Source organism: Erinaceus europaeus, chromosome 7, assembly GCF_950295315.1.
Source record: "Erinaceus europaeus chromosome 7, mEriEur2.1, whole genome shotgun sequence".
In the NCBI taxonomy this organism is placed as follows: Eukaryota; Metazoa; Chordata; class Mammalia; order Eulipotyphla; family Erinaceidae; genus Erinaceus; species Erinaceus europaeus.
In genome coordinates this window covers 32,547,186-32,573,715 of record NC_080168.1, presented here as the reverse complement: position 1 = coordinate 32,573,715, position 26,530 = coordinate 32,547,186, and the positions used below count along the sequence as shown (strand labels likewise).

The 26,530-nt window shown below is 41.9% G+C and overlaps 1 long non-coding RNA gene across 3 annotated transcripts; it reads right to left on the bottom strand.

The window, feature by feature from the left end:
* Positions 1 to 9,474: 9,474 nt before the first annotated feature.
* On the bottom strand, positions 9,475 to 26,207 carry LOC132539402 (uncharacterized). 3 transcript variants are annotated; one of them, XR_009550661.1, is made up of 4 exons: positions 26,145 to 26,207; positions 23,547 to 23,672; positions 9,792 to 9,862; positions 9,475 to 9,697 (listed from the first exon to the last, which is right to left on the bottom strand). It is a non-coding gene; the product is annotated as an uncharacterized LOC132539402 (long non-coding RNA). The 3 variants fall into 3 exon arrangements; XR_009550659.1 differs by lacking the exon at positions 26,145 to 26,207 and adding an exon at positions 25,839 to 25,930; XR_009550660.1 differs by lacking the exons at positions 23,547 to 23,672; positions 26,145 to 26,207 and adding an exon at positions 15,268 to 15,673.
* Between the last annotated feature and the right edge of the window lie 323 nt (positions 26,208 to 26,530).

Genomic DNA, 26,530 nt, shown 5'->3' with positions numbered 1-26,530 from the left:
ATTGTCGTAGTTATTGATGTTATTGTTGTTGGATAGGACAGAGAGAAATGGAGAGAGGAGGGGAAGACAGAGAGGGGGAGAGAAAGACACCTGCAGACCTGTTTCACCGCCTGTGAAGTGACTCCCCTGCAGGTGGGGAGCCGGGGACTCGAACCGGGATCCTCTGCTGGTCCTTGCGCTTTGCACCAAGTGTGCTTAACCCGCTGCGCCACCGCCCGACTCCCAGACTGAGTCTTTTTAATACATAGGCTGAGTCTTTGATATGTTCACTCTCTTAAAAGCTTAGACTAGGGAGAACAGAAGCAACCCATGGCACAGCTATAAGTAAATAATGTCAAAGGACATAAATTATGGTGATGTTGTATATGATACAGCAAATCCTAACAAAGGGATATTTCAAAGTTAACCTAATCACCAAATAATGTGATTATAGTAATAACTATCTATTGTCTTCTTAAACCCTATGACAGCAGGAACCTCACACTTCCTCTATAGAGCCTATATTTCCCCCAGTCCTGGAACCTCTAGGGTGGGGCTCACTTTACTGCATGCTTCTCTCAATTCATACCAAATGATATTGCGTCCGCCGATCCCAACCTAATCAACGCAAGGAGTTACCACCTCAGCATGCTTCACTTCAGACTGTATCCAGAGACGTCAGGTGTGGAATGTCAACCCTTTACCCTCATTACTCTGGTGAGACCTTCCCTTTCATAGTATTCTCAAATTCCATTCCAGGAGGTTCACTTCCTAACAAAATCCCAAAACCTAGATATAGACCAGATCCCATAAGATAGAGCATATGTTCACATGTATCCATAAATTAGGGCAAAATATATACCTGAAAGCAAAAATACACAATAGTCTGTAGTGAGTCAGTATCAAGTTCATAATGAAATAGTGTTTACTTAGACTTAGATACCCTCCTCACCTACTTCCTATTACAGTTCTTTCACTGACTCCAAAGCTAACCTTATCAAAGCAAGGACTGCAAAAGCTGAATAAGGGCAAGAGACTGTCACACTTTAACCATGACTCTTTAGTCACTATCAGGCCATTCTACCAGCTGGGGCCCTAACTGGGTAGTCCTGAAATTCCCAAACAGACATGATGGGCCTAGACCTCGAATAAATACCTCTCTTCATTGTTATTGATTATTCCTATCAGAAACAACACAATAGACCCCTTTGTGGGCCCCCATAGGACCTTGCCCTCAACCTGGGTCAACAATGGTAGAGAATGTTCCATCTTCTGAAGGGAGGCTGGACAATATACTCTATGCTATACCTGAGGAAGATGGGTCCTGAAATTGGGGCAGCTTGGAACATACCTACTTATGACCACAGAATGTGAGCTCAGATCTACAGGGATGCAGAGGTCACATAGGCTCCTAAACTAAATATGGGCCCCAGATCACATCAAATAAATGGGGTTTACAGTCAACAATATTGATATAACTTTCCTATGTTTGGGAGCTAGTCTCTTCCCTGATCCAGCTTTCTGGTCCTTCTGCCAGCCATGACATCACCTCCCCAGATAATAAATAGGATCCACCTGCATATCAGATTTCAAGCTCAGGCAAAAACCAAACAACAACAACAACAACAAAAAACCACTAGTATAGCCACAGGCCCTTTAGAATATAACTAAAATATGCCTATTAGCTATCTACAAAATGGAGGGCCCCCCAACTATTCATCTGCACTATTCCAGCCCTTAGGTCCATGATTGGTCAACAATTTGTTTGGCTTTGTATATTAACTCTCTTTTCAGCCACCAGATTCCAGATGCTAGCATGATGCCGACCAGACTTCCCTGGAGAGACAACCCCACCAATGTGCCTTGGAGCTCCACTTCACCAGAACCCTTCCCCACTAGGGAAAGAGAGAGACAGGCTGGAAGTATGGATCAACCTATCAATGCCCATGTTCAGCAGGGAAGCAATTACAGAAGCCAGACCTTCAACCTTCTGCATCCCACAATGACCTGGGTCCATACTTGCAGGGGGTTAAAGAATAGGAAAGCTATCAGGGGATGGGATGGGATACATCCCATCTGGTGGTAGGAATTGTGTGAAATTGTACCCCTCTTACCCTATGTTTTGGTCAATGTTTCCTTTTATATATAAAAAATTAAATTTAAAAAAGAGAGAGAGGGAGAAAGAGAGACACCTGCAGATCTGCTTCACCACTCGTGAAGCTTTCCCCCTGCAGGTGGGGGCCAGGGACTGAACCCATGTTCTTGCACACTATAATGTGTATGCTTAACTAGGTGCGCCACCTTCTGGCTCCAACCTTGTCTGAATATTATATCCTAGAAATGTCTGTGCTTTTTCAAGAAGGCTGAATGAAAGAGAACCCTAGGTTTTAGAAATGCCATCCATTAAAGTTGTTTAAATACATGTTAACGTCCACTAAAAACAGCTCTGAGAGCAAGATAAAATTAATTAGACAAAAAGCTTGTAATCAGATTTATGTTATCTGATCTCATAATTAGACCTGGTCAATCTAACAAGTTTATTTGAAAAGGAAGAGAGATCATTGCTTTTGGAATGGCAATCATTGGGGTTTCTTTAATTGACCCCTGGTGTGAATCTGCCGCTGCCTGCTGCCCTCTGAGAGGCAGTGTGGAAGGTCTCCAGGAAAACTTCACATTCCAGGAGCAGCTTTAGAATCCACTTTCCAGTGCAGTCCAGATCTAGTCATGGGGCTTGAGTTTGTCCCAACAAAATGCCAACTTTCAAAGGCAGACTCGCCAGGTGGCAGTTGCTGAACAATGTCAGGGATTGGATAAGGAGCCCAAGATAAAAGACAACATTTCCGAAACCTTGTGTCAAAAGCGCTAGGGGTGCCAAAGGCTATGACTTCAGGAGTCATGGTGAAGATTCAGAGACAGCAGTAACATTGTCATATTGAGTCAGCAAAATAGTTCCCAATTGCCTGCTAAAAAATGAGTACATTCCATGGGAACTTGAGAGGCAAAACAGAAACAGCTGGTACCCACTTGAAAACAGAAGCACATTCGGGGGGTCTGGGTGGTGGCACAGAAGGTTAAGCGGACATGGTGTGAAGTGCAAGGACTGGCATAAGGATCCCAGTTTGAGCCCTGGACTCCCCACCTGCAGGAGAGTCGCTTCACAAGCGGTGAAGCAGGTCTGTAGGTGTCTATCTTTCTCTCCCCCTCTCTCCATTTCTCTCTGTCCTATCCAACAATGATGACAGTAATAACAATAACAACAACAATAAACAACAGTGGCAACAAAAGGGGAAAAATAGCCTCCAGGAGCAGTGGATTCATAATGCAGGCACTGAGTCCCAGCAATAACCCTGGAGGCAAAAAAAAAAAAAGGAAAAAAGGAAAAAAACCCCAAAAAACAGAAGCACATTCTGATGTACTTTATTTTGTTTTGTTTTGTTTTCTGATGTCCCTTGTGACTCTAAGCTCTAGTAAACTGGGGGGTTTTTTTTGTTTGTTTTTGTTTTTTCTTTCTTTCTTTTGCTACTAGAGTTATCTCTTTGGTTTGGTGCCTATACAACTCCATTCTTCTCAATGACATTTTTTGTTGTTGTTTTGTTTTGTTTTGTTTTGTGGTTGGTTTGTTTTCTTTTTCTTCATAGAGGGTGAGAGTCAGAGAGGTAGAGTGATAGAGAGACAGAGAAACACCAACTGCAATCTTCCACCACTCATAAAACTCTCTCCCACCTTACAGGTGGGGACTGGGGTTAAATCTGGGTCTGCCAACATGGTAACGCGTGCACTCTATTGGGTGAGCTACAAACTGGCTCCTAAAACTGGTTTTAAAATATAGAGTTTTAGGTATAAAGGAAAAAAGAGACTGGAGGTTCTAAAAAATGAAGCAAGGATTGCAAAGCCTGCTCCCTTCCACACTTAATCCTGAAGGCCTAGCAGAGGACCAGCTGTCTACACACAAAATTATGGCATCTGCCATTTATCCAGCACACCTGTGGCACATACCGCCTCAATTAATCCTTATGACAACCTTGCAAATTTAATGGTATTATTCCAGTCTTTAGAGATGGGGGAATGACAGTCAAGAGATAAAGTAGCTGGCCCTGGATCACAGGGCAAAGTTTAGCCAGCACTTGGTCCTAACCATGACTATAAAATACAGCCTGCTTATTGCCATCTCCGGGCACCTGGCATACTCGCCTTACCCTCTTCATGGCTGGCTGAGCCACATGAGGACAGAAGAGATAGCCAACTGTTCCCAACCTGAGGTCAGATGATATTCTGCTCTCTAAATCATTTCCTACTTTTTCTGTGTTCTACAGATTGGGACCCTCAGTCAACTATGAAGTTAGAGATCTAAAGGATCATTTTTCATGGTCTCCACAGTCTTCCCAGGCCCAACTCAGTGCCTGTTTCTTCCTTTCAGCATTCATTTGAATGCAATATGCTTCTCTGTCTGTCTGTCTGCCTTGCTTCCTCCCTTCCTTTCTTCCTTTGTTTCTTTCTCTCTTTTTCTAATTCTTCTTTATTCAAATGAATATGCTCTAGCCCTCTGAATTCCTCTCCACTACCTTCTTACAACTTTCTTTGGTATACTTAATGAGAGAGAGATAGAAAGAGAGGGAGATGGAGTATCACTGTGATACATGCAACACTTAGAATCTTGACATCGAATTCAGGACATCATGTTTGAGGGTCCAACATTTTATCCATTGTACCACCTCTCAGGACACTGCAAATTTCTACTTTCTGTGTGGCATTGCTTTTTTTTTTTTGTCAGTCTTTCTATTTTGATGGTGCCAGGGCCTTGTTATGTGCCAGTTCTGTCTGGCACTAGCAGTGAGTTCTCCTCTGCCTTGCATGGTGTGGATTGTATACAGCACCTGCAGGTGCAATGGAGACCCATAAGACACTATTCTGTAGTGGGGATGAGGGCTGTTTGCTTTATTACTCTGGGCACTGAATCTTGATCTGAATACCAGAACTTGACTCCATTACTTCGCAACCTGATTTCCTTTATTCTCAAGCACTTATTTGTTCATGTCTTAAAATTCCTGAAATTAGGATGCCACTTAAAATTTATGTCAAAAGAAACTTGCCACCTTTCAGCAGAAGAGCAAATTGAAACAGATATGTTGCCCACCCATGGGAGAATTTAACACAGCATAAATACAGTAAGTGAGGCAGATATGTATTGCTAAAAGCATGACTATGCTTTTATGTTTTCTAGAAAAACAATTGCCAAGCACTTCAGAGGACACAGATTTTCAGTCTATACAGTGGGTCCTGCAATTACATTGGATAAAAGCAGAAATAGCAGATGTTTAAAGTTATAGGAGGTTGGTATGGTGTGCCCGGGGCTTGAACCTGGGCTGTGCACATGGTAAAGGCAGGCATGCTACCAGATGAACTATCTCCCCCTCCAAGGAGGTTGGTATGATCATCTCACTCATGGAACTCTCACTCGCAGGTGCCAACCATCCTTCAGAAACTTCTGAGTGTGTTCTAAGTGAAATGGTGGTGGAACACTGGTCAAGTGCACACATTACAGTGCACCAGGATCTGAGTTCAAGCCCCCAGACCCCATCTGCAGGGGGAAAGCTTCATGAACAGTGAAGCAGTGCTGTAGGTGTCTCTCTCCCTCTCTATCCCCCTTGCCTCGAAATTTCTCTCTGTCCTATCAAATAAAATAAAGTATAGGAAGCCAGATGGTAGCACATTGGGTTAAGTGCACGTGGCGCAAAGCACAAGGACCAACCTAAGGATCCCAGTTTGAGCCCCCAGCTCCCCACCTACAGGAGGAGTCACTTCACAAGCAGTGAAGCAGGTCTGCAGGTGTCTATCTTTCTCTCCCCTTCTCTATCTTCTCCTTCTCTCTCCATTTCTCTCTGTCCTATCCAACAACAACAACAAGGGCAACAAAAAAATGAGAAAAATGGCCTCTAGGAGCAGTGGATTCATAGTACTGGCACCAAGCCCTGGAGGCAAAAAAAATTAAGATTTTATTTATTTATTCATGAGAAATGATAGCAGAGAACCAGACATCACTCTGGTACATGTGTTGCCAGGAATTGAACTCAGGACCTCATGCTTTAGAGTCCAAAACCTTATCCACTGCGCCACCTCCTGGACCACTAAAAAGAATTTTTTAAGTTGGGCGGTGGCAGAGCGGGTTAAGTGCACGTGGCACAAAGCACAAGGACCGGTGTAGGGAGCCCAGTTTGAGCCCCCAGCTCCCCACCTGCAGGGGAGTCGCTTTACAAGCGGTGAAGTAGGTCTGCAGGTGTCTGTCTTTCTCTCCCCCTCTCTATCTTCCCCTCCTCTCTCCATTTCTCTCTGTCCTATCCAACACCAACATCAATAACCACAACAATATTAATCAACAAGGGCAACAAAAGGGAAAATAAATAAATAAATATTTTTAAAAAATTTTAAGAGAAATGGATTACTTGCTAGAAAGGAATCATTTAATTTAGGGTAGGACAGGACAGTGATTTTGTTTGTTTAATTGCAACTGATTTATTTTTATTTTTTAATTTTATTTATAAAATGGAAATATTGACAACCATAGAAAAGTGGGGTACAATTCCACATAATTCCCACCAATAGAACTCCATATCTCATCCCCTCCCTTGAAAGCTATCCTATTTTTTTTTTTTTTGCCTCCAAGATTATCTCTGGGACTTAGTGCCTGCACTATCCACTGCCCTGGAGGACATTTTTTCCCTTTTGTTGCCCTTGTTGTTTATCATTGTTGTTGTCATTGTTGTATAGGACAGAGAGAAATTGAGGGAGGTGGGGAAGACAGAGAGGGGGAGAGAAAGACACCTACAGACCTGCTTCACTGCTTGTGAAGGGACCACACCCCAGCAGGTGGGGAGCCGAGGCTCAAACCGGAATCCTTACACTGGTCCTTGTGCTTCACGCCATGTGCTCTTAACCCACTACCTACCGCCTGAACCCCAGCTTTCCTATTCTTTATCTCTGGCAACATGGACCCAGGATCATTATGGGGTGCAGAAGGTGGAAGGTCTGGCTTCTATAATTGCTTCTCCACTAGACATGGGTGTTGGTAGGTCGATCCATACACCCTGCCTGTCTCTCTCCCTAGTTGGACAGGGCTCTGGGGAGGCGGGACTACAGGACACATTGGTGAGGTCATCTGCCCAGGGATGTCAGGTTGGTGTCATGGTAGCACCTGCAACTTGGTGGCTGAAAAGCATTAAGATATAAAGCAGAATAAATTGTTAAATAATCAGGAACCTAAAGGCAAGAATATTGCAGATGAGATTTGGGGTCTCCATTTTGGAAAAAGCTAATAGGTCTATTTTGGTTGTATTCCAAAGGGCAGAAATATGATTTTAACCCAACAGGGAATACTAATAAAGCACTGCTAGTCTGAAATCTGACTAACAACTATGCTGCTGTGCTCACATCTGCTGAGGTGGAGCTCACTAGGCCAGGTGACAGAAAGCAGAGATCCTTCCTAATAACAGACACAAATGCCAATGATCACCAATGACTCAGAAGAATCCACAGGCAGGATCTGAAAGAGGCTTACTCTCAAACATTGAATTAAGTACTAAAAGAAAACCTGGATACATTTTATTTTGTATTCATATTGATTGTGATATTGCCCCATTAGATCTATTATTAAATATGCTGTGGACCTTAAAATACATGACATTTTGGACTTGAAGAATGAAGGTTAATACTAGGTGGAATGAGAATGCTATATAGTTTACAAGTAATGAGAATGCTATATAGTAATGAGAATGAGAATGATAATGAGAATGCTATATAGTTTACAGTAATGAGAATGCTATATAGTTTACAAGTCACTGCGTTGGCAAAGCTCAGAGTATCATAATTCACTCCTCCTCCCTTGCCCATGGAATTTTTTTGGTTAGGGCAGGAATGTATAAAATTATGTTCAATGAAGACTGCTGGGTAGCCATTGCCAGCTGCCCAGATGTGTTCCATAGTAGGAAATCTATTGGCCACCCGTATACTATGTTATTATACGGAATTATTCTTCCAAAGAATATACAAGGGCTGGAGAGACAGCATAATGTTTATGCAAATACTTTCATGCCTGAGGCATCAAAGGTATCAGGTTCAATCCCCAGAGCTGAGAAGTGCTCTGGTCAATAAATAAATAAATAAATAAATAAATAAATAAATAAATGGTTCTAATGCCAGTATCTTTCCTCTATCATAAATATATATATATTCATATATATATATTCATATATATATATTCATGACAGCAGGATAAAAATAACTATTTTGATATTGGTTTGGAATCTTCTTGAAGATGCTAGAATCCCTATACTTAGTGAGCACATTGCTTCAAGTCCATCTCTTCTTGTTACTTACTAATCACAAGTTCTATCTTTGCTTATATGCACAGCATCATTGCACTGATGTTTCCACAAGAGCTTCCTCTTAAAATGTCCCCACAAGGGGGCCTGGCAGTGGTGAACCTGGTTAAGCACACTCACTACAGTATGCAAGGACTAGGTTCAACCATCCTTTGAGGGTTGAGTGTGCATATTACAGTGAGCAAGGAGCCAGGTTCAAGCCCCCAGTTCCCTACCTGCAGGCGGAAAGATTCACACATGGTGAAGCAGGTGTCTCTCTGTCTCTTTTCTTATTTCTATCCCCCTTCCCCTCTGAATATCTCTCTGTCTCTATCCAACAATAAAAATAAATAAAAACTAATTCTAAAAAAGTGTCCCCCATTGGGGAGTTGGGCAGTAGCGCAGCAGCAAGTTAAGCGCATAGTGACACAAAGCACAAGGACTCGCGTAAGGATCCCAGTTTGAGCCCCTGGCTCCCCACCTGCAGGGAAGTCCCTTCACAGGTGGTGAAGCAGATCTGCAGGTGTCTATCTTTCTCTCCCCCTCTGTCTTCCCCTCCTCTCTCCATTTCTCTCTGTCCTATCCAACAACGACATCAATAAAAAAAAACAAGGGCAACAAAAAGGGAATAAATAAACAAATAACTATTTTTTGAAAAGTGTCCCCACAAATGCCTGTTCTATTTTTCTAGGTAATGAGAATAACTGTGGTATAAACTTTAACACTATGACCAAAGGGTCCTAGTCTTTATTTATTTATTTATTTATTTATTTTGACCTTTAATCCAAGTGTGCTATCCTTTGTTAGGGACAATAGTCATGTCTGGCTCAGAACCCAAGTTGAAAATATGTCTCCCAGGGGTCAGGCAGTAGCTCCAGGTTAAGCGCAGGTGGCGCCAAGTGCAAGGATCAGCATAAGGATCCAGGTTCCAGCCCCCGGCTCCCCACCTGCAGGGGGGTCGCTTCACAAGCAGTGAAGCAGGTCTGCACGTGTCTATCTTTCTCCCCACCCCAACCCCCGTCTTCCCCTCCTCTCTCCATTTCTCTCAGTCCTACCCAACAACAACAACATTAATAACAACAATAATAACTACAACAACAATAAAAAAGGGCAACAAAAGGGAAAATAAATAAATATTTAAAAATTTTTTTTAATTTAAGAAAATGTGTTTCCCACTTCAGAATGTCTTGAAACGTCCTGTATCACATCATCAAGTTTCTCCCAAGGAAAAACATTTCACGTCAAGCCCAATGTCACATAGGCTCAATGCAGCATGTCCTCATTTCCCTTGGAAGAGTGTGAGCTTCCTGAGGTCAGGGACTACACTGTTTGTTGCTATTGCATCATTTCTGGTCAAAACATTCCTGTAGAAGGCAATGCAAATATAAAATGTGTAACATATTTATACCATGTATATACATATATGTTTAGTGAAAACTATATTGGATTAAGACCTACCTGGACAAGATTTACAGGGGGAAAATGCTCCCACTGTCCTTCTCTATTCCAGTCTGCTGTAACTCTTGGGTCTGAGGAAGAAGTAGAGAAATTTTACTACTGTAAATACTGTTTCCTCGGGGACTGGGCAGTGGAGCACCTGGTTAAGTGCACACAGTACTATGCAGAAGGACTCATGCAAGGAACTGGGTTCAAGTCCTCATTCCCCACCTGCAGCTGGGTCGCTTCACAAGTGGTGAAGCAGGTCTGCAGATGTCTACCTTTCTCTCTTCCTCTCTGTCTATCCAGTAAAATGAAGGGGGGAGGGAAGAAGGAAAAAATCACCACCTGGAGCAGTTGGTTCATAGTGCTGGCACTGAGCCCCAGCTATAACCCTGGAGGCAAACAAACAAACAAACAAAAATGTATTTCCTTTACACCTCCAGATGTAAAGAACTCCTCAACCTGAAAAAGAAATATCCATAGAATGCTTTCCACCTGCTGTCTATGGAATTCTCAACACTGGCTGGACATTAGAATTAGAATCACCTAGAAAGTTTCTAAAAGTTCCTAATGCCAGGATATATTCCTGGATAATTGGATCAGACTCTACAGGTGGGAATTGTAGGAGGCAGATGTCTCATTTACCATACTCTCTGCAACAGCCCCATAGGGTAAGTTCTATTCACCCCATTTTCCTGGTGAGGAAACTGAGGCACAGAGAGATTAGTTGTGTTTTCCATTACCCACCTAATAAGAGACAGAACAGGCCTGCCCTCCAGATTCTCTCAAAGTATGTTGTTTTTGTTACATGCCTCCATAACATATTTTAGCAGCATGTGAAGGGCACTGCCAAGGTCCCTCACCCTGCAAAGCTGCAGACAGGTCTCAGACACAGTGAGTCTCTCACAAACACACATACAACAGCAGCAGGAGAGAATCTTCCCTCATCCAGCTGAGCAGACACAAACCTCAACACTGCTCTGCTGACCATCAGGTCATATCTCCACACTCTGGTCAGAAGGTATGTTTTCTCCTGAGGAACCTCGAGGTTAGAGCAGTACAATTACTAGGATCAACAGCAGCAACAAATGCTGGAGAGGATGTGGGAACAGAGGAACCCTTTTACATTGCTGGTGGGAATGTAAATTGGTACAGCCTCTGTGGAGAGCAGTCTGGAAAACTCTCAGAAGGCTAGACATGGACCTTCCATATGATCCAGTAATTCCTCTCCTGGGGTTATACCCCAAGGACTCCATAACACCCAACCAAAAAGAGGTGTGTACTCCTATGTTCATAGCAGCACAATTCATAATAGCTAAAACCTGGAAGCAATCCAGGTGCCCAACAACAGATGAGTGGCTGAGAAAGCTGTGGTATATATACACAATGGAATACTATGCAGCTATCAAGAACAATGAACCCACCTTCTCTGACACATCTTGGACAGAGCTAGAAGGAATTATGTTAAGTGAACTAAGTCAGAAAGATAAAGATGAGTATGGGATGATCCCACTCATCAACAGATTGACTAAGAAGATCTGAAAGGGAAACTAAAAGCAGGACCTGATCAAATTGTAAGTAGGGCACCAAAGTAAAAACCCAGTGGTGAGGGGTAGACATGCAGCTTCCTGGGCCATTGGGGGTGGGAGTGGGCGGGAGGGATGGGTCACAGTCCTTTGGTGGTGGGAATGGTGTTTATGTACACTCCTAGCAAAATGTAGACATATAAATCAGTAGTTAATTAATATGAGAGGGGGAAAATCAATTGTATGTCTCAAAGTTTCTCAAAACACAAACTGAATCTTTTTAATATATAGGCTGTGTATTTGATATGCGGACTCTCTCAAAAGCCTAGACCAAGTAGATTAGAAGCATCCAATAGCACAGCTATATACAAGATACTGGATACTGTACAGCAAACCCTAACAAAAGGACTTTTCAAAGTTAACCCAATTAACAAATAATGTGATGATAACATTAACTATCGTTGTCTTTTTGAACCCTAAGACAGCAGGAACCTCACATCTCCACTATAGAGCCCCTACTTACCCCAGTCCTGGAACCCTTGGATAGGGCCCACTTTCCCGTATGCATCTCCCAATCCAAACCAAATAATATTGCATCCGCCTATCACAACCTAACCAAAGCAACGATTGCCACCTCAACATGCTTCACCTCAGACTGTGTCCAGAGACTTCACGTGTGGAATGACAACCCTTCAGCTTCATTACTCAGGTGAGGCCTTTCCTTTTATAGTACACTCTAATTTCATCTCAGGTAGTTCACTTTCTAACAAAGTCCCATAACCTAGATATACACCAGTTTCTGTGAGAGAGAGCTTATGTTCACACGTATCCATAAACTACTGCAAAATATATACCTGAAAGCAGAAGTACACTAGAGTTTGCAGTGAGTACCTCCCTAACACTTCCTCACCACTATTCCAAGCTTGGGATCCATGATTGCTCAACAAATTGTTTGGCTTCGTATGTTAACTCTCTTTTCAATCACCAGGTTCCAGATGCCACCAGGATGCTGGCCAGGCTTCCCTGGATTGAAGACCCCACCAATGTGTCCTGGAGCTCAGCTTCCCCAGAGACACACCTTACTAGGGAAAGAGAGAGGCAGACTGGGAGTATGGACCGACCAGTCAACGCCCATGTTCAGTGGGGAAGCAATTACAGAAGCCAGACCTTCTACCTTCTGCAACCCTCAGTGACCCTGGGTCCATGCTTCCAGAGGGCTAGAGAATGGGAAAGCTACCATGGGAGGGGGTGGGTTATGGGGATTGGGTGGTGGGAATTGTGTGGAGTTCTACCCCTCCTACCTTATGTTTTTGTTCATTAATCCTTTCTTAAATAAAAAATTAAAAAAATATATATACTAGGATCAATGGCCAGGCCCAAAGTCCAGACCTTTATATATACCACCATGGCTGTTGAACAGCTTTAGCTCCTGGACAATGGCCTGTGTTTATATTTCAGTGAGTATAAGAGCATGGGGTGAAATCGGATTTTATTTATTTAGTAGAGACAGAAATGGGAGAGAGAGAAAGAGACCACAGCACCAAAGTTTCGTTCAATGTAGTAGAGCTCAGGCTCGAATCTACATTGTGCACTGAGCAAAGCAGCTCACTGTCCTAGTGAACTTTCTCACTGGGATTTTTATTTATTTTTTTATTGATTTAATAATGATCACAAGACCATAGAATAAGAGGGGTACAATTCTTAGAAGCATCCAATAGCACAGCTATATACAAGATACTGGGTACTGTACAGCAAACCATAACAAAGGGACTTTTCAAAGTTAACCCAATTAACAAATAATGTGATGATAATATTAACTATCGATTGTCTTTTTGAACCCTAAGACAGCAGGAACCTCACATCTTCACTATAGAGCCTCTACTTACCCCAGTCCTGGAACCCTTGGATAGGGCCCACTTTCCCGTATGCATCTCCCAATCCAAACCAAATAATATTGCATCCACCGATCACAACCTAACCAAAGCAACGATTGCCACCTCAACATGCTTCACCTCAGACTGTGTCCAGAGACTTCACGTGTGGAATGACAACCCTTCAACTTCATTAGTCAGGTGAGACCTTTCCTTTTATAGTACACTCTAATTTCATCTCAGGTAGTTCACTTTCTAACAAAGTCCCATAACCTAGATATACACCAGTTTCTGTGAGAGAGAGCTTATGTGCACACTTATCCATAAACTATTGCAAAATATATACCTGAAAGCAGAAGTACACTAGAGTTTGCAGTGAGTACCTCCCTAACACTTCCTCACCACTATTCCAAGCTTGGGATCCATGATTGCTCAACAAATTGTTTGGCTTCATATGTTAACTCTCTTTTCAGTCACCAGGTTTCAGATGCCACCAGGATGCTGGCTAGGCTTCCCTGGATTGAAGACCCCACCAATGTGTCCTGGAGCTCAGCTTCCCCAGAGACACACCTTACTAGGGAAAGAGAGAGGCAGACTGGGAGTATGGACCGACCAGTCAACGCCCATGTTCAGTGGGGAAGCAATTACAGAAGCCAGACCTTCTACCTTCTGCAACCCTCAACGACCCTGGGTCCATGCTTCCAGAGGGCTAGAGAATGGGAAAGCTACCATGGGAGGGGGTGGGTTATGGGGATTGGGTGGTGGGAATTGTGTGGAGTTCTACCCCTCCTACCTTATGTTTTTGTTCATTAATCCTTTCTTAAATAAAAAATTTTTTTAAAAAAGAGGGGTACAATTCCACACAATTCCCACCAACAGAGCTTTGTATCTCATTCTCTCTGCTGGAAGTTTTTCTATTCTTCATCCCTCTGGGAACATGGACCCAGGATCATTGTGGGGTGTAGAAGGTTGAAGGTCTGGCTTCTGCAATTTCTTCCCCACTGAACATGGGCATTGACAGGTCGATCCATACTCCCAACCTGTCTCTCTCTTTCTCTAGTGGGGCAGGGATCTGGAGAGGTGGGACTCCAGGATACATTGGTGAGGTTGTCTGCCCAGAGAGGTCAGGTTGGCATCATGGTAGCACCTGCAACTTGGTGGCTGAAAAGTATTAAGGTATAAAGCAGAATTAAATAATCAGGAACCTAAAACTAAGAATATAGCAAATGAGATTTGGGGTATCCATTTTGGAAAAAGCTAGTAGATCTATTTTAGGTATATTCCAAGGGGACCATGACTTTACTAATTTTTACCTGAGCTCAACAACTAACATGCAGGTAGGCCAAAGGTATTGTCTAGGGAGATGATGTAAGGGTTGAAAATAGAACTAGAAAGCTGGATCAGGGAAGAGAATAGCTCCCAAATATGGGGAAAGTATTAAAATATTAACTATAAACCCCATCAGTCTGATCTGGGGCCCATATTCAGCACAGTAGCCTCTATAACTTCTGCATCCCTATAGGTCTGAGCTCATGTTCTGTGGTCATAGCTAAGAACATTCTAGGCTGCACCCATTTCAGGACCAGTCTTCCTCTAGTGGCAGAATATGTTGACCCAACCTCCCTTCAGAGAGTGGGTTAGTCCCCACCATTATTGATCCACATTGAGGGCAAGGTCAAGAGGGTCTATGATGTTGTTCCTAATGGAGATGACCAGTGACAGTGGAGAGAAGGATCTGCTAGAGGTCTAGGCCCATCATCTGTGTGGGAATCCCAGGATTCCCTGACCAGGGCCCCAGATGGTGGTGTGGCCTGGAAGTGACCAAAAGAGCCATCATTAAACTGTACCAGTCTCTTGTCCTTTTTTTCTTTTTTTTTTGACTTGAGTACTGCACAGCTGACTTATGGTGGTGCAGGGACTGAGCCTGGGGCTTTGGAGCCTTAGGCATAAAAGTCTTTTTTTTTTAGGCATAAAAGTCTTTTGCATTACCATTATACTATTTCCCCAGTCCACTTGAAATTGGATTTAAAAGAGAGTGTGGGGGGGGGAATGAGGCCAAGGAGATAGCTGAGAGGTTTACCCAACATATTTTCATACCTGAGGTACTTGAAGGTCCCAGGTTCAATCCCTGCCATCACCATATACCAGAACTGAGCAATGCTCTGGTATAAAGAGAAAGAAAAGAAAAGAAAAGAAAAGAAAAGAAAAGAAAAGAAAAGAAAAGGAAAGAAAAGAGGAAGAAAAAAAGAAAGAAAAAGTTAATTAAGGGTGTTCACGAGAGTAAATCAAAAGTGCCTTCTTCTTTGTCTCAGATTTGCTGCTTTTCCTTTTATTTATTCCCTAGACAAAACAAGAAAACTCTAAACAATTATCAGAAATACAAACAAACAACAACAACAAAAACCCTGTCCTAACCCTGCCCATCCTTACTAGAGAATCCTAACTTTCCCCCAGTGCTTCATGGAGAGTTACTTTTCCCTGCTATTTTTAGCAAATCTGGAGCCTCCAGGTGGGTGGAGCAGCCACCAGACTCCCTGGGTTCCAGTGAGGCTGAGTTCTTTTCCCAGCTTGTGGCCAACTGGGGACAAGCCTTCCACAATATGGATTTCGTTGTCTGAACTCTCTTGGCTCGGCAACGCCCCTTGTCAGAGCACAGAGCCCGCAGTTATATCACAGACCAACCTAGGAGACAACTAGTCATGAATCACAGAGGCTTGAGGATTTCTGCAGAACAATGAACTCCAGCCTTGGGAAACTTTCTGCTCCAGTCTTTCTCTCCATCCCAGTGAGAAAGGAGGTAATTTCTGGTCCAAGAGGAAAGCAGTACAAGGATCCTGCAAGACAGGTGTATTCACTGAAATCATGGCTGGATGGTCTCACACCCCCAAAGGCTATTTTTCATACCAGCTGCATCCTAAACCCTGAGTTAAGATGGTGATTAGAGGTGGTGGTGGGCGTCTCAGTAGGAGCTTTCTTATGAAGAAAGGGCTTTGATTGAGCCAATGAAAGCTGTTGCCAGGGAACCAGATGCCATGAACAGGCCACTCCAGCAGCCTAAGAATACAAGTTGGGAGTGCTGGAGTAAGAATTAAGTGTACTTGGCAGCCGAGTCCAACAAGGCCTGTTAACCCTTTGTGCACCTAACCCTGTCTAGACAGTGAGTTAAAGAGAAGGATTATTGTAAAAATCTAAAAGCTAGCCCTGCCATCAGTAGGTTGGTATATTGGTATGTGCCATTTCAAAGATGGTTGACCAGCAGTCTCTTGAGAAGTAAGTCCCCTTGACACTTGTTGTAGCATGGGCTGGTATTAGAGGAATTTTAGGAGCACAGGGTTCTACAAAGGCATCACTCATACCTTATCACAGTTGTTATAACACCATTGGATCCTTTAAACCTGTGGTAGAGCTTTATCTGGTCTTTTGACCACCAGAGAGGAGACACTGTGCCCCAGGTAAGTCAGTAAGCTAAGAAGGATTGCTTCTCCTCTCTTTAAATGTGTATATGTAGAGTCCTCTTGGACCAGTCACAAGCTGACAGGTTTCCTGGAGGGCTATGGACACAAGCTGCCTCTCTGGGAAAGTGGGGGGGATGAACAAAACCCTTTAGTTGGGTCTCCTGATCTAACCCCCATGGAATATGGTTATGTTGTCCAATTTCTCCTCTTTCTCCTCCTCCTTCTCCTTCTCCTTCTCCTTTTCTTTTTTCTTTTTTTTCTTTTTTTCTTTTACCAGAGCACTGATCAGCTGTGGCTTATGGTGGTGCAGGGGATTGAACCTAGGATTTTGGAGCCTCAGGCATGAGAGTCTGTTTGTGTAACCATTATGCTACCTACCCCCGCTAATTTCTTCCTCTTCTTTTCTTCCTCATTCCTCTTCCATCAGTTTCCAATTCAGCATTTGCTCTGAGTCCCATTTCTGCACAGCTTGGGCAACTCAATTCCTGTAGATCAGCCCAGATCTCAGGAAGACCTAAATGCTTTCCTAAACTACAAAGAAAACTACAAAGGTTGTGTAACTGGCAGTGAAGTTACCTGTGGGCTTAGGGCTCCAAGGTTTATGAGGTGAGCTTCAGTCATGCACGGACTCTGATAGAAAGCCTTTCCTATAACTTCAGTTCTTCAACACCCCTGCCTCTCTCTCAGGCTTGGCAACTCCCCTCCTGGGGCTTTAACAGGCTTACACCAAAGCCTCACTAAAGTGGGGGAGTAATGGGAAGAGAATTTGGGTATACTTTGACTTACATAGTAAATAAGTCTTTAAAAAGATAGATAATTGATACAATCACTTAAGATTTTTCTAAAATAATAGACATCTAATACTTCTGTGCTAGTATAAAAATTATTCTCACCCAATTTTTATTGCTTTTAATAAAAATATTGCACGTTACTACCCGTTAGCTCTCCTCCACCTTTGCTCACCTTGTTCATCCTCTTCCTCACCCTGTTGTCTATGACCACTGGTTTGCTTTATTTTGTTTGTCCATTAATCTGCTTTGTTTCCTAATGTCGCCTATATAGGTGAAATGATCTGATCTTGTCCTTCTCACCTTTTCACCTTTTTATAGCTGAGCCATATCCCATTGTGTGTATATACCTTATCTTCCAGTCATCTATATTATCCAATCATCTATCAATAGGCATTTTAAGTTGTTTCTGTATTTTAGCTATTGTAAATAATTGTGCAATAAATACTGTGGTGCCTCTGGCTCTCCAAATAAATGATTTTGTAGTCTTCTAATGGATATACAGAAATGGACTTGCTTAACCATATAGTAGTTATATTTTTGTTTTTTTTTAAGGGAGCACTATACTGTTGCAATATTTTCCAAGAGTTTCACCAATTTCATTCCTAATAATAGCTTATGGGGTGTCCTCATTTCCCCACAGCCTCTCAACACTTTTGTTACAGTTGTTTTTGACGTAAACCATTACCACAGATGTGAGATGGTTTCTCACTGTAGCTTTGATCTGTCTTCCCCTAGTAATAAATGATTGGGATAATTTTTTCACATACCCATTGATCACATATATGTCACCTTTGGAGAAGAGTCTATTGAGATCTTCTGCCCATTTTAAAATTGGGTTATTTGGATCTTTTGTTGTTCTTAAGTTGACTGAGTTTTTATATTCCTTGGATATTAACTCCTTATCTATTATATCATATGCAAACACTTCTTCCATTCAGTAGGTTGGTTTCCATTCTGCTCTTAGGAAGCTTTTTAACTTGATGTAGTCCCAATTATTCATTTTTGTTTTCATGTCCCTTGCTATAGGGATTCAGACCTCACAGATATCCTGAATATGGAGCTCATCACTTCCATTTTTTTAATGTATTTATGTTCCAGTTTTTTTATCCCATTTTGAATTTTAATTTATGGAGTTAAAAGAGTGTCCAGTTTTGTTCTCTTGCATTTGATGGTCCAGTTTCTCATCCCCACTTGTTGAAGAGATTTTCCTTTCTGCATTGTATAATCACAACTTCTTTATTACAGATTAAAATATTGATACTTATGGGGGGTTATTTCAGTATTACTGATTCTATTCCTTTGATTCAGGTGATCATTTTAATTTCAATGCCATTAATTTAATCATTGTTGCTTCAGAATATAGTTTAAAATCAGGTAACATGGTATCTCCATTTTTCTTCTTATTTCTTAAGATTGTCACAGTTATTAGAGGTCTTCTGTTGTTACATGTAAATTATAGTATCTTATGTTCCATTTTCTTAAAAGAAGAAAAGACCCCACCTGCAAGGGGAAAGCTTTGCAAGTGGTAAAGCAGGGCTGCAGGTGTCTCTCTGCCTCTCTTCTTCTCTATCACCTCGTTCTCTCTTGACTTCTGGCTGTTTCTATCAAAATTAAGATAATAAAAAATTATAAAAAAAAAAAAAGAAGAAAAGAAGGGCAGGGGTAGATAGCATAATGGTTATGCAAAGAAGTTCTCAGGCCTGAGGCTCCAAAGTCCCAGGTTCAGTCCCCCGCACCACCATAAGCCAGAGCTGAGAAGTGCTTTGGTAAAAAAGAAAAGAAAAAAAGAAATAAAAGAAAAGAATTCAGGGACCAAGAAGGTAGCTCAGTAATAGAACACATGCCTTGAATGTATGGGTCCTGGGGTTCTAATCCCACCACCATATAAAACAAAAAGACAAAAACAAATAGAACATCATAAGGGATGAAGTACTGTTCTGGTCTTTTTCTTGTCTCTCTTTTATAATATATATATATATATATATATATATATATATATATATATAGTAAAATTATACTATGTAGACTGTATATAGATATATACAGTCTACATAGTAAACTAAGCTTTAATATGATTTAAACAATGCATTGGAAGCCAGGTCACAGAGAAGTGTGAGCTCAGGGATTCACTGTCTACTGTGCCTATATGAGGAGATGATTTTCATTGTGTCAATTTTTACATCTAGGCCTCACTATCATATACTAATAGTGGAGAGAGAATTCATGTATCTTGAGTTGCGGAATGGGGTTATTTGTTAAATGATATGCTCTACTTACTAAGCACATATTACAGGTGGAACACTATATTCAGTGCTTGGCATAGATAATATTACTTATGAATTAAATAAGCATCATTATGACTATATATATTTTTATTTCTTTATTGGGGGATTAATGTTTTACAGTCGGCAGTAAATACAATAGTTTGTACATGCATAACATTTCCCAGTTTTCCACACAACAATACAACCCCCACTAGGTCCTCTGCCATCCTGTTCCAGGACCTGAACTCTCCCCGCCAAAATCTTTTGCTTTGGTGCAATATACCAACTCCATTGTGATGATATTTAATGAAAACTCAAATGGATGAAAAGGAAAAGTTTACCCACAGTCATACTAACAACAAAGAAAAATATTTTGGCTTCTTATTCTAATATTCTATCATTCTATATTAATAGAATCCACTTAGACTGGATGAATGACATCCTCTTTGAGGTTCTCTCTTTAGAATTAAAATCATCACTACTCTTATCACTCTTCATAGATTGGTTTCTGTGAAAGTTTGCTATTTTTTGCCCCCAGTGACTGAGCTGCTAGCCAGAATATTGATTGATTTCCCCCTTTTCCAAAAGAAACAAGAATGTGTGATTTTTTTTAATTTCTTCTCCAAACTTACAATATCTCCCCTGCCATAAATTTAAAAGCTTCAATTGCTATGAGCATTCCTGCTAATAAAATGAAGCCCTGGGCAAAAAAGCGTAACTAAATATTTTAAAGTCCCTAAGGACACTTTTCAGAAAGATCTAATATATAAATCTCCATCCAGTCCTCTTCCTCCTAAACTAGGCAAATCTCATGGTCATAATTCAAAGACAAGGAGAGAAAGGAAGCTGTGTTGTCATATGATTCTAGAGTATTCTTTATTGCCTTTTTCTTTTTCTTTTTTCAATCCTCACCTGAACCACAGGAGAAATCCCTTGTTTCTGAACAAGCCAAATCACTTCTGCTCTTCGAGTCTGTGCTTCTTAAAATAGTTTTGGAGGATTGTACCTCCCACTCTTATTCTCTTGATATCCTTTTAGTCTTTGAATACCAAGTTTTTGTTGGTCAGAGTCTTTAATCTATGACTCTCAGATTTGTAGCATAAGCAAAGTATTATACTTAGGCTTTGACCTAATTCTCTTTCTTCATAGGACCTTCATATTGGTTCAAAGATAAGTACACATCTTTCTGGGCATTTTAAAAAGCCATTAACACATATTTCTTCAGCTGATACTATATGCACCAGGTATTGTGGGACATACAAAGAACCGCAAGCCACAGCTGTTGCCTTCTAAAGACTTATAGTCCAACTGGCAGTATAAAACACAAGCAAATGGGTAGTCTTAATAGCACAAAGTCATGCACTGCTCATATATATATATATTAAATACTCTGATTTTGGCTTTCTCCTACATTTGTCTTTTGTGTTCACAGTAGGTAATTGTACATGACTCTTGTCAGTCTTCATTCCAATTTCCCTCCAATGGAGAAGGTTAGAGAGCTGAAAGTGTGACTTCCTCAACTTTGTTGCAGTTAGATTTGCAACAGTATGACGAGATATGAAGAAAAGAAGCAAAGTTGAGTAGATGTAAGTATCCGGAGGCTGGGGCAGCAGCAAGATGCTGACCCAATGTCCAGTAGTGGGCTTTATGGCTGCCAAAGGTACTGTGATGATTATAGTCATAGCTGCTTCCATCTGCCTTGATGGAATTAAAACGTTTTTATTCTTACCATCAGGGTTATCACTGGGACTCAGTGGCTGTATGACAAATCCACTATCCCGGTGGCCATTTTGGCCTTTTGTTTTTTAATTTGATAGGACAGAAAGAAATTGAGGAAGAGGGGGAGTAGAGAAAGAAAGAGGAGAGACACCTGCACGTATTGGGGAGCTTGTGCAGATGGGGACAAGGTAGGGGGGTGGGTGGCTGAACCTTGTCCTTGGTAACATGTTCACTCAACTGAGTCTGCCACTGCGCAGCTGCTCATGAACCTTTTTTTTTAAAATAAATTTATTTATTTATTCCATTTGTTGCCCTTGTTGTTTTATTATTGTAGTTATTATTGTTAGTATTGATGTTGTTGTTGGATAGGACAGAAATGGAGAGAGGAGGGGAAGACAGAGGGGGAGAGAAAGATAGACACCTGCAGACCTGCTTCACCGCCTGTGAAGCGACTCCCTTGCAGGTGGGGAGCCAGGGGCTTGAACCAGGATCCTTATGCTGGTTCTTGTGCTTTGCGCCACCTGCGCTTAACCCTCTGTGCTACCGCCTGACTCCCCTCATGAACCTTCTTGTGATATGCTATTGCAGAAATGGAATGGACTAGAACCAGATTTGGACAAGTCCCATTTCACCTCCAGTTGACTCTGTGGCTTTATGTAAATCAGTTCATCTCTCTGTGCACTAATTTTCTTTTCTTTTGGTTAACACCAGTGTAACTTCTGCAAACTCTTGCAGATGAATAAAGTTACTAAAACACTTTTACATTGCTTTTTTCTTTCTTTTTTTTTTGGGGGGGGCAGTGGGGATCCTGACATCATCCCCAGCCTGACATCCATTTACTCCAAGCACTTTGGAGCAAGAGATGAATTCCTGGACATGCCAGGGAACACAGCCGTTGAATAGCATCTCTTTTCTTTGTTTCATGTGGTTTCTATTTATTTACGGAGTGCCATGGTTATTCACGATGCTTTACAAACCATAAAAACAAGATCTCCACCCTATAGAATTTACAGTGTAATTTACACAGACATGCTGCATAGACTGACAGGCCAGGCATGCCAGGAGATGGAGTTGGTGTTATATAACATGGGTGTGGAGGGTTTCTTCTCAAGTTATAAATACTTTCCAGTTACAAGGGCCTTTCATCTGGGATCTCTAAGCACTTTAGAATAGCCACAACCTCGATTGCTTTCTAAATGCACTTTCCATAAACTGCTGTGGGCACTGAGTAAATGCTTTTAAACGTCTATTAATTGATCTGTACATCTGTTCACTGTCCATATTAAACAGTATGGATATAAACATGACAGTTGAGGAGGGCCCTGCTTTGGGCTGTGGTCTGCTCAGAGACCACAACCCCAGAGAGTCCTGGTATTCTTGCCACAGTGCTGAGAGAGCCAGATGGGCACCAGGGCATCTTCCCAGCTGGAAGGCTCCCTCCACTTAGACTCAGAAAGATCACTTCCTGGGGGCCTGGCTCACCATTTATGGCTGAGGTCACATGTCAAAGGCAGGTGAACTTAGAGAAAGAATATCCAGGGGAAAGACCTGCAGTGGTTCCTAGGGTGGTTCTGGTAGTTTCCACTGGGGTCTCCATTGCTCTTGTCTCTTTCCTCTTGGGCTGACTTTCTCTCTTTCCCCTCAAGCAATGGCACCTCCAAGCAGGCAGCATTTATGTTTCCCTACAGCTGGCCTGGTGTCTCACCTCAAGACCACTTAGCAAGTGGTCATTGCTCACTTTTTTGGCAAATCCATTCCAAAATCCAAAGAAAATCCAAATCCAAAGAAAAGTTGACTGGGTCACAAAGTCCTGAAAATTCACCAAGATAAGTGAGATAAGCACCATGAATACTATTCTCAGAGTTATCATCCTAAAACTTGGATAGACTTACATTACCCCTTTTGCTTTAAAAAAAATAATAATAACCTACCAGTGTGGCCCAATGGTGGCACATCTGGTTGAGTGCACATGCTACAATGCACAAGGACCCAAGTTCAAGTCCCCAGCCCCCACCTGCAGGGTGAAAGCTTCACAAGTGGTGAAGCAGTGTTGCAGGTGTCAGTCTCTTTCTTTTTTTATCTCCGCACTCCCTTCTTAACTTCTTTCTGTCTGTACTCAAATCAATAAGTAAAATAAAATAACCTACCTAGCTCTGAGCCCCACTTCCACTGGACCCAGGAGTTTTGTGACCAGGAACCTTTTTTTTGCCCCATCACTGAGAGGGAAGAGATTCTAGAGAATATCTGAGGAAGTTAGGTGCTCTTTCCCTTACCTGGAAGAGAAGAGGAAAAAGGAAGGACTACTATCATATGATTTCATTCATACATGGAATATAGAGAATTGAAACACATAAGCTTTAAAAAAGAAAATATATATACATACCCATGACCATGGGAGAACTATGGTGGTTACCATTGGGAGGGGGGAACACAGAACTGAGGTACTGGGAATGGTTTGAAATTATATCCCTATTATCTAATAATCTTGTGAATCACTACTAAGTCAGATATATATATATATATACACATATATATATTATAAAGTATAAAGTGCAAAACATTTTAGCTATGTACAAGTGACCTTCAAGGTCTGGGCCAGATGACCCAAGCTCCCCATATGCAGCTTTGCTGACACCAAGGACATCACCCCTTCCCTGGAGACACCACATGGGCAGACCCATCCCTCTCACACCCTCTTACAATGCCCGTTCCCTGCTCACTGTGTACATCAAAGCCCACTAAGCCCTCACTTGTGTAGCCTTCTGTGAGGTCCACCACCATCCATGCTCAGCCCACCACAGCCAAGCCCTTTCTTAGAGCTCTCTCCTGTGCCCACTTCCATTGTCACAGTTGTCACACCACCTTCCAGATACTGGCTCACACTCTCTTCTCACCCTGAGAGGCTGGGAGCTTCTCCAGATCAGGGGCTCTGGCTTTAGCAGTCTCTCAGTCAAATTTTGTTAAAGGGAACTTCTGGTACTTTGATGGGATAAGGAAGAGGAAGTGAGGTAGCAAGCTATCTTGGGATCCCTGTAAACTGCTTAGACCCTTCACTTTGTAGGATTTTATCCTCTCTGCTGCAAGAAGTTCACAGTAATATTGATCAATGCAGACTGCCTTTCAGATTATAAAATGTTAGATTCAGTTTTTTCTCTTTGCCTATACATTCTTTATTTAAACTGTAATTATATATACATAGCCTGAAGCCTACCATTTTTGCTATTTGGGGTTCATTAACATTAAGTATCTTCATATTTTTGTACCTTTATCATCACCATCCAACTCCAGAATTTTTCTATCTCCCAAAAATGAAACTCTGTGCCCATGAAACACTCACTTTCCATAGCCTGTTCCCACATTCCCTGACAAAACACCATTTCCTCTTTATCTCTATGAATTTGACTACTTCAGGCACCTTGTATAATTGGAGTCACATAACACTTGTATCTTTGTGACTATTTTACTTCATTTAACATCGTCTTCAAGTCTCATCCATATTGTAGCTTGTGTTCAAATAATATAATTATTTGATACATATAATTTTATTTGTCCATTCATCAGTCAGTGAACACCTGGACTATATTCCCATTTTAGGTAATGTGGTTGGTTGTTGTAAAAATACCTATCTATCTGTGTTTCTGCTTTTAATTCTTTTGAATATATACCCAGAAACATTGGGGTGTCAGAAAAGTCACAACATATTTTTTTCTATGCAAAAATGTGTCATGACTTTTCCAACTGGAATTAAAATTGCTGGATAATGGTAACTCTGTTTAATTCTGTGGAGAACAGTCATATTATTTTTCACAGCAACTAGATGATTTACACTCCCAACAGAGCACAATTTCCAACTTCACATCCTCACCAATTCTCCTTCCTTCCTTCCTTTCTTCCTTCCTTCCTCTCCTCCTCACTTCCTTTCTTCTCAGTCATTCTAATGGAATAATGTTGCTTCTATGGTTGTTTTTGAATAGACAGTCTTGAGCCTCTGAATTAATGATAAACCCAAATCTAATTGTGCACCATGACTTCTTTCTTCCTCATGAGGCATACTTCCTGCTAAAGCCTCCACCTCAGAGAAGAACCTGTAAGGTAGCACATGGGGTTGTATCTCTCCCAGCTGCTCAGCAGGAAGTAGTCCCATAAGACAGCCATGGCTGACAGTTGCCGATAAAGGTTCCTTTTCCAGCCTAAGCAGGGTCCTGGAATAAAAGAACTTTTTACTCCCTATTCTCCCCTATATCCCTTCCTGTCCTCCTTACAGTGTCAGACTCAAGGACAACTCAGCTGCCCAGAAACATGACAGTTTTTTTCAAAGGGGATGCCAGTGGCATTTAGAGTGGGACAACTGTTACTGCAGAACATTTAGCACCCCAGCCTGCTAAATAATAGCAAGCCCCACCCCCATCACCGTGACAAACAGAATGCTCCATACTCACATATCTCAAGAGCCTCCACTCTGGTGCTGGGACCTGCCCAGGTGAAAACCAGGAGGCAAAGTAATCTGGAGCTTCCAGGTAGTCCCCCTCACCACCAACACCACCACCACCACACTGATTCACCAAGCTACAAAGACCATAACGAGATGCTGGAGCTCTGCCAAGAAGAAAATGTCACAGGTCACTTTAGCCTTTGTTCATGGTTAGTTCTTGCATATCAAGAGAAGTAAACAGACATTCTCTAACCACAAGACAAGTACCATAAAAGAAAAAAAAGAAAAAAAAAGCTTCAACACAGCCCCCTACCTCTGAAGCAGAACTTGAAATCTGAGCCTGATTGCCAGTCCATTTGACCCTTGAGTGTGTCTGCCTTAACTGGGCCAGTTGAAGGGACTCACTTCCGTGTGCTGCCATAGCAACTGGGAAACAACCTTGCTCACTGTGAAGAGGATGGTGCTCAGATCTGCAGATGCAGCGGGTAAAAGAGCAGCAGGGCCAAAAGACAGCAAGGACTCGATGCAGGGGAGAGAGAGAGAGAGGTTGTCCAGGGAGTAGACAATCCACGACTTAAAGAGTCTGAGTTTGTGGCTTGCTTTTTTTTTTTTTCCTCCTGACAAAGACACACTGTCTAAACTGTGTGTGGCTGGTTGCTATTAAGAAGCTTCTGTATGAGGAGAAAAAAATGTATTTAA